A 12605-nucleotide genomic window follows, 5' to 3' on the forward strand; every position below is an offset into this window, starting at 1 on the left:
AGTCTGTGTTTATGTCACAAGTAGTTCTAGCCATTTCTATTATCCTATTTCATTTTAGCTCTTGAAAATAAAGAAATTTCTTTTATAAGAACATCACAAACATTTTTATGATGATTTTAGAGTCAGGAATGAACCTGTTTAGGGTTTTATCTCCATCAACAGAGAAAGCCCTATAGATACTAATGAATTCTTTAGTATCATTTTATTCAGTGTCTCCTTATTACCTAGCTATTTTCTCACCTTTAGCCAAAACAAAAATTCAATTGATCCTTCAGTTCCTCTGCTTTCTCCTGGAAATTGATATGTGAACCTTTTACATTGTTCCATAGAATACTGAACTGGGCAAGTCATCTACTGAAAAGTACGGCAGGTAAATATGGAGCTGATATATAACAGTCATTTTACTAGAAATGTCCAGGTGTCAGGGAGCCAGATATGGGCAAACAGTTTCATCTCATGTTTCAGAGAGTTGTTTTCATGCCTAACCTTGAAGCGAAAATAGAGGAATCTGTGACTAAAATGATCCAGGATTATAATTTTTTCTTCTTTTAAATCTTCCTTTTAAAAATGCTAATGTGTATCAGAGTAATTAGAAAGCACAGGGAACTGTTTTCATGTTCAAGTTGGGAAATCAGTTTCCCTACTGTACAAATTTGCCCAACATCCTCTTCTACCCCCACCAGACGGTGCCAGGCACTGGGTTTCTGACTAGACAGAGACTCTGAAGTCATCCAAACATCGGACCAGGAAGATGAGAACCATCTGAGCAAGTCACAAACAGGAAGAGGGCAGTCCTGAGTAATTTCCTCAGTATGAGACTGTTTTCCTGAACCAGCTGGGGCATGGTGCAGAGGTGGCTTGGTCTGGTTTAAAACATTAAGAAACAGAGTGGTCACTGACTATAAAATTGACCACCGTGAACGTAAATTAGTGTAGCCACCATGGAAACAGTATGGACGTTCCTCAACAAATTAAAAATAGAACTAGCATATGACCCAGAAATTCTAGTTCTGGGTATAAATCTAAAGAAGATGAAAGCACTATCTCAAAGAGATATCTGCACCCCCATGTTCACTGCAGCATTACTGATAACAGCCAGGACATGGAAACAACCTAAGTGCCCATCGACAGATGAATGGATAAAGAAAACGTGGCGTATATATACACAATGGAATATTATTCAGCCTTAAAAGTCCTGTCATTTGCAAGAACATAGATGAACACTGAGGGCATTATGCTAAGTGAAACAAGTCAGACAGAAAGACAAATACTGTATGATCTCACTTATATGTGGAATCTAAAAATGCGAAGTCATAAAAATGGAGAACATATTGGTAGTTTCCAGGGGTAGGGGATAGGGGGTGGAGGAAATGAGTGAAGGTGATCACAGGGTACCAACTTTCAGCTATAAGATAAACAAGTTCTGATCATGTAATGTACAGCATAGTGACTATAGTTAACAAATACTGTATTGTATATTTGAAAGTTGCTAAGAGAGTAGATTTTAAAAGTTCTTATCACATGCAAAAAATTTGTAACTTCATGAGGTGATGGATGTGTTAACTAAACTTATTGTAGTAATCATTTTGCAATATATACTTACATAAAATCACTATATTATACGCCTTAAACTTACACAATGTTATATGTCAATTATATCTCAATAAAGCTGGATGGATATAAATAACAAAATTGACTACTTTAAAATGACTAGGAAAAATGTGACCTATGTCATGAACCGTAGTGACTAATGGTAGGAGAGGAAATGGTCTACTTGTGGCATACAGAATGTGTTTCTGCCAAATCCATTTTCATCCCATGCACAGGCATGAAGACTAGCTGACCTGGGTCTCAACGCACCATCCTAACATCCTTAGGTCAGCTTCCACCTCTAACAGTGATAAACTTCATCATGTTCATCCATCAATATGTCTGGGTACCAGCTGAACTGAACCTTGTCCACAAACATTATTAGCTGTTTGCTAAAATAAGAGAGGAGTAAGTAGGAAAGAAAGAAAATGTGAAGTGGGAAAAGGAGGAAGAAATTTGATTAGGGAGTTTTACTGAGTTTGATGACACATAACTTGGAAGCAAGGAGCATTCCTAGGTCTGACGCACATGTAAATAGGGGAATTCTTCCAGAGAAGCTTCTTTACAGAGGTGGAGTAAGTTATTGCCTACATAATATGTGTTTAAGGGTGTGGGAAAGCTCACTACTCTCTAGAATACTTTTCCACTCAATGAATAATATCAGAAGTACCAGATTTTGAGTTTTGTGCCTTTAGGGTGGTGGTAAAAGAAAGAGGAGTTCAGGTGACAGTGATCAATTTTTTCTCCCTCACAATTTTGCCTGGGACAAAGCCTGCCTCCTTTTGGTTGTAAGCCAATTTTATGGATAGATGTTTGCTCCTGAAAGGAACGTTACTGATGAGCTGATAGAATTTTCACATTCTGCAAGTGAACAACGGGGTGAGGGAAGAGCCAGAGAGACCAGATGATATGCTCACATTATTTAACAGGACAGAGACAGAGATGCATCTAGATAGGGTGTTGTAACACCAGCCTAAGGACTAGCACTCCCTCTGACCCTTCTGTAAGATTCTGTTTCCATAGGACTGATATGTGTAGATATGTGAAAAGACATAAGATGATAGAACATCAAATTCAGTGCTGTATTTAAACGATTCTCAGTGCCTTAGTTCATAGGGTTAGATCACAAATGCTCAACTTAGTAGAAGTTGGATGTGATGTGAAAAAAAAACCATAATGCAGTGTTACATTTGGAAATTCTACAAACTTCTGTTTTTTATGTATTACAAACTACAGAAAGAACAACTGGACAACATCTTCACGGCTGGTGGGAGCACAGAGAACCTGAATTCTTTTTTTTTTTTTTTTTTCTCTTAATAGGGTAAAGAAAAGAACTGAACCAATTCCCCCTCTCCTCACTCAAGGACAAATTAGAATCTCAGTTGGGCATGCTTTGGGCATTTATCAAAAGTGGGCATGGGTTCAAAACACCAGACTAAAGCCTAGTTCTGACACAGCTAAGGTCATAAGGTCATAGGTGGAATGTTCTTAAAGTTTCACTTTATTTATTGAGCAAATGCCTGATCTCTTTATTTGTAGCTGACTGCACCCAAAATATGTGTATATACAGAGAGAAAAGTGTAAAACTATTTCCACTGTTCAGAAAACAACTAGAAGGACTTAGCTTTTCTTAGGAAGCTCCACAGCATCATTTCTATATGCAAAAGCCCGCAGAAATTTTATTAAGACTGCTATAGAATAAACTCTGAAGTTCTTACCACGGCTTTCCAGGCTGTCTGTGGTCAGATCTCTCACTTTTTCCTTACCACTGTCTCCTTGCACATTCTGCCTCTGCCATGCTCGCTTTCTATCACTCAAACATTCCAACCTTCTACTTGTCCCAGGGCCCTTGCATTTGACATCCCCTCTCCCTCTTCCCCAGATCTTCGAATGGCCCTGTCTCGTAAGTTAGGTATGGGCTTATATAACATTTCCTCAAAGTGGCTTTCCTGATAAGCTAATCTAAAGTGGAGTGCTCCAATCATTTCTCCATTTCCTTTTCTTCAAAGCTTTTAGCACCTTGTGAAATTATTTATTTCTTTGTTTCTTTATGTGCTTATTGATTATCCTTCAAGTAAGCTTCATGAGGACAGGGACCTTATTTCTATTTTCATTGTTATATCCTTAGCCCCAGCACAGCACCAGGCCCACAGTAGCCACTCATTAAAAATCTACTGAATAACTGGTTCAATATGTCAATTAACATGGCAGTAATTTCCACTCCTTATTCTCCCTTCCAAGGACACAAAACAGTACAGACCAGAGACATCATAGACCTAGGTACTGGTAGGTATCAGGTGCACTCATAAGAGAAAGCATCTACTGAGAGCCTTCTCTGTCAGGCAGACACACATTTTCCAAGCCCCACTAAAACTCTATGGGATGGGTATTTTTATTATTCATTCTATCTTACAAACGAGAAAACCGAGATAGGAGAACTTAAGAAACTTGCTCAAAGTTATGTATTTAGCAGATGGCAGAGCCCAGATTTGAACCAAGGCAGTCTGATTGCACTTAAGAACTATCTTTACTCAACTTCCTCATTTGTGCTTCAGGTTCAGTGCTCCATCAGTTTACCCTAATTCTAAAACCACCTGGAGCTTAATTTGCTGTACTCTGAAAGGTGGACTTTTTAGAAAATACCCTAAACCATCCTATGGGACATTACTCTTCTACTTCTTAATGCCATAAAAACAAAAATATTTTATCTCGGCTGCCTGAAGTCTGGGATCATCTGAGCTTTACTGTGGAAGGCAAATATTTTTAAACTTTTATTTGCCGCTCTCTACTGTGATACCTCATTTTATAGTAATCTGCATCCCCGCGTAAACAAACGCTTTATGACACAAGGAAGAGAACTTTCTGTAAAGGGACAAAGACAGGAAAAAAACAGAATCTAGCTTTTGTTTCTGAACTTGAGGGTTCTGCTTTGACAATACAAATCAAGCAATCAACTTAAAAGCATTCTGAAAAATCCTTGCAGGTAAAGGATCCGTACTCTTCAAACTTCCAAATCTTACTTCAAGACTTGGTTTTCCCCTGTCTGGCAGGTAAGTTATTTTCAGAGTGAGTAAAGGAGCTAAGAGGTAGGGAATTTGTTTCCCCTTTTATTTTAGTGAGTGTGTTACTGGTCGTAGTTGTGAAACACTTTTGAATTGGGATCTTCACCCAAGCTTATCGAAATGCCAGGTTATGCCTGGGTGGCACACATATAAAGCCTCCCACTGGAGAAATTAAGCTGTCCAAGTCCCTTCGGTGGGAGTTACTCTTCTAAGTGCTGGATTGAAGGTCCAAGAGATTGGATTTTGAATTTATCAGAGCAATAAAAGTAAAATTTCAGTCCCCTAATAAATTTAAAGGAAATCCTTGGACCACATATTGTTCCCCTTTAAGCAGGCAGTCTATGTGAAATGTTTTATTGTAAAATAAATCAATAAATACCTTGAAACAACCAAAGTAGTATATATGCTTACATAATTCCCCTTAGTTTTGAAACCTCTTTTTCTATATAAATATAATTATTTTTAAAAAATCAAATAAAAAGCATCTCTGGTGTACTACTAAACACATCAACAAATCCAAAATAAATAACTGGAGGAATGGCCTAATTTTATTTGATAGTTCATAGAATGAACAGATTCCAACCAGGATGGTTTTTGTTAACCAGCAGACCCTGGTTAATCTCAATGGGAATCTCTTTTTAAGTTGATGAGTCTAACGTACATGAAGTTCAGTTGAAGATGGTTAAAGACTTTTAGACATAAAGTTGTCTATGTAAGCATTATTATTACATGCATTCCCACAGTGACAAAGTGTTCAGGCAAAGATGGACTGGCGGTGAGGAGGGAAGGGGTGAAAGGGAGGAAGAAGAAGGAAAAGGAAAGGAAAGGAAAGAGCAGGGAAATAAGAGAAGGACGAAAGATAAAAAGAGAAAAATCACATTTTGCCTTTGACAGATGACTCAAGAGCATTTTGGTTTGGGATTTTGTTTTTTGGTTTTTGTTTTTGTCTACAGAAGGTAAATTGCCTTTGGATTTGGAATCTTTGTACTCAACAATCGTACATTACTGAAAGATGGCCTGTGCAAATGTTTTGGGCTTAAGGGTATAAATAAACACATGCTGTACACTGTAGAAGACAATGTGTACAGCCTTGTATTTTTCTTTCAGACTTAAATATCTTCACCATCTTCAAAATAGTATTCAAATAGTACCCACGCTGTTTGGGATCGCTCTTGCATTTGCTAACAGCTCAGAGTCCTGGCCACAGCAAGTGGATAAAAAACTTGATAATTGATCCTATTCTTGTTGCCTGGATGAAGCTAACAAAGTTTCTGAATCCAGACCCAGGGGAACATTACTACCACTAAAACTTAGCGTCTACAAATTGTAGTCCACAGAATCTAAGATCCATGTGATGGTAATCAGTTTCCTAGTGGGGGAAAGTTTGCATGATCCATTAAGTGTGAAAAACTTGGGTTTCCACAAAATGCAAGTCCAATCACATGACTCTTCATGAAGGGCATATTTATGCCAAGTTTCCCAAATCTTTCTTTTTTCTTTTTGTGCAGAGTGTCCTGAGGCTAGTGTTCCACGGAACGTACTTTAGGACACACTAGTCTAGACTTCCTACTTCACCTCCTTCACTGAACAATCTCTATTTTCTTTCAGGGGTAACCTGGCTACAAAATGAGGAGACAAGCTTCATTTTGATTAAAATTAGATGATATGAGGAGAATAAAAAGCTTTTTTTTTAAATTATTTTAACATTTTAATAACCCCCTGAGTTCCAGAAGGAGCTGAAATCACCCTCACTGTAGCAGAAAAGTTAGACCCTGGGAAAGTATTGCAGCATAATATCAAAATAAACCAAGGCTCAGCAACTACTTGCTGCATGGCCCTGGGTAAGATCTGATCATCTCTGAGCCTCTAATTTTCCTTTCTAATGTGAGGGTAACGATGCATTGTACTAAGATTAAATAAAATAGTGTGTGGAAAAGCACCTTTCCTGGGGTCGGCCTCAGAGGTGATATACCATTGAAGTTCTATTTCCCTTTTTCTTTCTTCCCTTAGCAAATACCCTACTCTTGAAGCCCAAAATGAACATTTTAGGAAAACTGATGAAGTAAATAAACATCACTATTTAGTGCCAAAAAACAACCTTGAGAAACTCTCTTTGGCATTCCGGTCTGGGTGGAGCAGATACACAGGTTGGATTCCACTCAGAGATGATGAAGCTTCTAGACAATTCCTCCTGAGACTCCCTTCTGGAAAGGATTTCTGTCAAAATCCACAGAGATCAATCTCATCCCAAAGGTCAACGTGTTTTTCACCTCCTGTCTAGACTATTCCAATGTTTGCGACCTGGACCTCCCATAGGGAGTCGTCCATTGACAGCAGATGACCCAGACGTGACAGTATTGCCTGCTGGTTATGTCAGCCTGCTGCAAGCCCAGCACATCCCAGCGGACGCTCGGCCTTGGCTGCTGTTTTACATCAAGTCCAATTTACGATCTGGGTTCTTGAATTAAATCACTAAGCAGTGATGAGCCTGGATTGCTGGAATGTCTTTTCGTTCCACGTGGCCCGCTGATAACTTGTTGGACACGGAGGTACTGGGACACAATACAGATATCTCTTCATTCAGGTCTGTTTTCAATTCAAATAACTGGCCCCACGTGTGCTTCTAGTTAACTGTGTATGTGTGCCAGTGCCAAGAAGAGTTTGCGTGCAGTCCTGCCTCTCCAGACCAGAGACTGGTGTTCAGGACATCACAAAGGATTAAAGAAGTAGACTGAGCACAGAGAAATTTAAAAAAAAAAAAAAAAACAGAGGTATGCTAAATTTACTAAAATTTGCTAAAACTAGCACTCTTGCCCCTTCTCCAGCCCATTCCTCAGGCCATTGTCTTGAAATGCTTAGAATTCAAAATACACTCCTGCTTACAAATCCAGAAGGTGACACACTGAGACACTTTTCCAGTAGGGGCGGTATTATCAACATTCTCTATCAGCTCCTCTGATGACCAATATTTCTAGTCTGTTCATTTAAAAAGTCACTGGCAAGGATCTGTGAGAAAGTTCAATTACATAACATTACCCTGTCCTGCTGGGCTTAGGCATGCAGTCTTGGTCAGTGGGGCAAAGGTGGCCTCTTTGCAAAGAAAATTGGTCCTTTCCAGTATTCAGCTTCTATCACTTTACCAAGAATTTAGCTAATGAAGCATTATCTGACCTTTCGAAGACAGGAGGTGGATCTTCTTATCACTTATCAATTTGTCAAACATACATTTACTTTAATTTGGATGCACATGGCTGTGAGCAACAGCAGCAAAAGAAGAGAAAGTACGTGGACAGTAAGAAAGAGAGCCAAGCAGAATCAGGAAGAAAGGGTCAAAGAGGAGCAGAACACATTTTCCCAGAAAGCCAGAAATGAGAGTGTGTGACAGAGATAAAAAGAGAGAGAGAAAATGTATACTGCTATATTGAATTACCCAATCTGCCACTGCCCTCTCCATCAGCATGGACAAATGAGAGAACATGGAGGCATAAACCAGATCCTCTCCTCCAACCACAAACTTCACTAGCTTAGGGCACTCAGAGGCCATGGCAATGACTATTTTAAAGGAGTTTTGTAAGCAAATTATGCTCCATTTTTATCTAAGCAACTGCCCAGAGCTTCCTTGATTCGACACAGCTTGTGATAATCCTCTCCTCTGCATTTTTCCTCTTCTTCTCATGAAATACTCTCCCTGAATTTTGGGACAAGATGGGACATCCTACAGAGAACCTTTGAGACTAAGTTTCCATCTAAATGTATGCAGTCTCTATGGGATTAGACAAATTTGCTTTGAGGTAGTCCAGGCACACAGCTCTTTCCCTATCAGAATTATAAGCATGAATTTGCACATTAGTGCATAGGCTATCTTTTGCCCTCTAGCTCTTCCTTGGATAAAACTCAAGAGAGTTAAGAGGTTTCCACATGGGTGTCTTTCCAAACAGGCTGCCATTCTTGATGCATCACCCTCACTTTCCGAAAATGGCACAAAATCCAGCCAGACTCTCCCAAGAAGGAATTATGTCACTCCTTAATCCTATGCTGCTGCTTAAGTAACCCAAACAAGCTCTCTTCCCGCTGGAGGAGGAATACACCCCCAGTTCTCTCTGTTGGCCATGGACAGGATTGTGGGTCTCTTGGCTTGATTCTTCGTTGTACAATCACAGAAACAAACAAGAGTGATTTCTTTTTTCTAGACGAACATTTTGTACTGAGTAATACCCTCTGATTGTCATCTACATTTCTCTAAGCTGTTGTCTAATCAATATTTCTGTTTCTTTCAACATCTCCTTCCTCTGTGAGTATCATTCCTCACTGCTGGATAGTTCTGAGGCAGGGCACCTGAACCAATGATATCAGAAAGAATGGGAGAGAGAAATGAAGGGTACAATCTCCTTGGGCAATCATCTTAATTGACCAAAAAGCAAGTCAGGTTGTACAGGCAAGTGCAAATTGTATGCACACCATATATAAATCCTAAGCCTCTACACTCTGTTTTCTTGCACTTCAACAAGTCTTCAGGGCATTAAGGAAGCAGAATCACTTCTTTCATGAGAAATCTGATTTTCAAAAAACCTTTTTCTTCTTTTCTTTCTTTGTGGAGGTAAGGTATGGGGAAAGGGCTTTATTTGAGGTACAAGAATGATGAAATCTAAGTTCCCAAAGTTATAGTACTACAGAATGATATGTGGAGACTTCTGAAGAATTTACACACTGAAAAAAATAAACTACTTTGTCAAAGGACTCAAGATACAATTGACAGAAGTTTTAACTGGACTGGATTATCAACATTGAAGGGATAACTACATAAAAGTAAACAGAATTACTCTGCCCCATTAGGATTGACGAATGGAAACGTATTAAGAAGAAATCTTAAATAAATATAAAAAGGGAAAGATTACACTAAAAAGATCCATGTCTATGTGGGATATAAACTTAAGATAACTCTTGACCTCTTTACAATGCAAATTATTGTATTAAAAATTTATTAATTCAACAAACACTTATCGAGTACCTCATATGTACAAATCTCACAAAAAAAATTAATGAAACATACTTCCTAGATACAGGAAATTTGATACGTAGTCGAGATTAGACAAAATATAAACTTATATTGTAAAACTTTACATATGTCCTTCCATTTGATATTCAAAATAATCCTGTGAGTTGTGGAGAAGAAGTATGCATTCCTATTTAGTGTTAAAGTAGAGGCTAAGAGAGGCCAAATGATTTTCACCAGGATCACACAGAAGTAATAAGAGGCAGAACCCAGACTCAACCTTAAGTTATCTGACACCAAATCCGCTACAATTCACTGCCTCTATAATTCAAAGTAAAATGTCACAAGCGCCAAAAGGGAGGTATGCACAGAGTGTTACTGGCATTCCTTCTCACTGAGGTCAAAAGCGATTTCTTGGAGGTATTTGATCTGAGCCTTGAAGAAGGCAGACCTTTGACAGGCGACAATGAACATAGAGAAAATCATAAGCTGAAGGAAATCACTTAAAGAGAGGGAAAGGTAAGGAGGCAGGAACTAGTACACATTTAAGAAATGATAAGTGGTCCAGTTTGGCTGGAGTACAAGTTATGTAAAGGAGCACAGTGGGAGATAAGGCTGGAAATTTGGGTTGGAATCAGGTCATGTAGTGCCTTGAATGCCTTGCAAAGGAATATGAACACTTTTGGCCGACAATGGAGAATTACTGAAGGTTTCTGAATAGAGGAATGATATAATCAGAACAGAGCTTAAAAAAGATTAATCTGGCAGTAAGATGTAGAATTGTTTGGAAGAGACTAAGGAGTTATGAGGCCAGGGCAATAATCGAGACAAGAAATAATAGGGGTCTGATCTACAATAGTGGGAGTAGAAATGGGAAGAAAATAGGGGATAAATACGAGAAATGTTAGAAATATAGAATCAAAAGAACTCTTTGACTAATTAGATGAGAAAATGCAAATGAAAGAAGGAAGTTGGTCTGAGTGACTATAAAGGTAATGACAATTATTGAAATAAAAAATAAACAAGAAGATCATGTTTGTAAAGAAATAAAATGAGTTCAGATTTGACCATGTCCAGTGTTCATCAGAGATATTTGTCATGTAAATGTGTAGCTGTAAGAACAAAATGACCTACCCTCCCTGCCACACCCTCACCCCTATATACACACCCAGAAACCACAGTGGTTTGATTCAGAACTTAATTGGGCTTTATAAGTGGTCAGGTATTTGTATAATTAGTGAAGCAGCCATTAAGAAGTATGTGGGCAAGGGGCTGGCCCCATGGCCGAATGGTTAAGTTCTTGCTCTCTGCTTCGGCAGCCCAGGGTTTCGCGGGTTCAAATCGTGGGCGCAGACCTGGCACCGCTCATCAGGCTACGCTGAGGCAGCATCCCACATGCCACAACTACAGGGACTCACAACTAAAAATGCACAACTATGTACCGGGGGGCTTTGGGGAGAAAAAGGGTAATAAAATCTTTAAAAAAAAAAGTATGTCGGCAAAAAAGACCATTAGTTATTTTAAATAATGGCAAATATTAGGGCAATGCTAGTGGATGTTAACCAAAAATCCTTCAGATCTCAATGGCCTAATACCATAGAATTTATTTTTCACTCATTTGAGTCAAGTCGCCATTGGCAGAAGAAGGGGGGACTCCACATGGTCAATGAGGGACCTAGGATTAAGGAAGTTCTTCCGTCCTTAACACATGATTTCCAAGGTCATCTTAGCACTGACATGCGGCTGTCAGTTGGGAACAAGAGAGAAGTGAGAATCCCATGGAAGGGTTCTATGGCCCAAGCCTTAAAATGGTATGCATCACTTTTGCCCACATTTCTTTGGTCAGAACTCAATCACATGGCCATAACTTAACTGTAAGGAAGGCTTGGAAATACGAAAATAACTGTGAGCCATAAAGGATAAGAAAATAAATTTGCTGAACAGATAGTCAGCCTCTGCTTCTAGGCCACAAAGTTCAAAGGGAAGTTATAGGGACTAAGAGTAAACAAAAGGAACCACAATTCTCTCTATAAAAACATAAATTACTGTTGTCATCGTGGGAAGAAGTAGTATAACAACTTATGGGGCAGTTGGAAAACTGAATGTCCTCTTCCTTATGAGTTTGAACCATATAGCATCTGAGAATTAGTCTTTCTTCTTAAAAACTAGGGGTGGGGGGTGTCCCAATAGTTATGTGCTAGACTCAGAAGAATAAAAAGGCATACTTGCAACTTGCACCATCAAAAGAACCTCAGTGGAACATAAGGTGAAGTTTCTACCCACACTGGGCTGTTCCACAGGACTAGGAGTGGCAAAGTCAATACTGGACCATCCTGCTCTTGCCTTTTCCCATTATTTCCATTTCCCTTCACTATAATAGTGTTATTCCAGATTTGAAAACTCAGACTCAGGAAATGCGTTGTTGGGAAATACTGCATCTCACAAAGAGTTCAATGGAGTAAGAGGATGGAACATAATGAAAATGAGACAAAGTCCCCAGGGATAGAAGAAACGGTTTCCCAAAAGGAGACTGGAGATGTGTACCTCAGAAGTTTAAATAAGAATTTCTCTAAAGAAAAACAAAGGGGTCCACCCAGTGGCGTAGCAGTAAGTTCACACATTTTGCTTCAGCGGCCCAGGGTTTGCCGGTTTGGATCCCAGGTGTGGATCTATGCACTGCTTGTCAAGCCATGCTTTGGCAGGCGTCCCACATATAAAGTAGAGGAAGATGGGCACAGATGTTAGTTCAGGGCCAGTCTTCCTGAGCAAAAAGAGGAGAATTGGCAGCAGATGTCAGCTCAGGGCTAATCTTCCTCAAAAAAAAAGAAAAGAAAAGAAGAACAAAGACCTGTGGACAAGGGAGCAGATTTAGGAATAGTTTTCATGAGGATAGCTTTTATAAGTGCTTAACTTCTTGGGACTTTTTTTTTCATTTTTTCCCCAGTTTTACTGAGATATAA

Source organism: Equus quagga, chromosome 6 (assembly GCF_021613505.1).
Source record: "Equus quagga isolate Etosha38 chromosome 6, UCLA_HA_Equagga_1.0, whole genome shotgun sequence".
Lineage (NCBI taxonomy): Eukaryota > Metazoa > Chordata > Mammalia > Perissodactyla > Equidae > Equus > Equus quagga.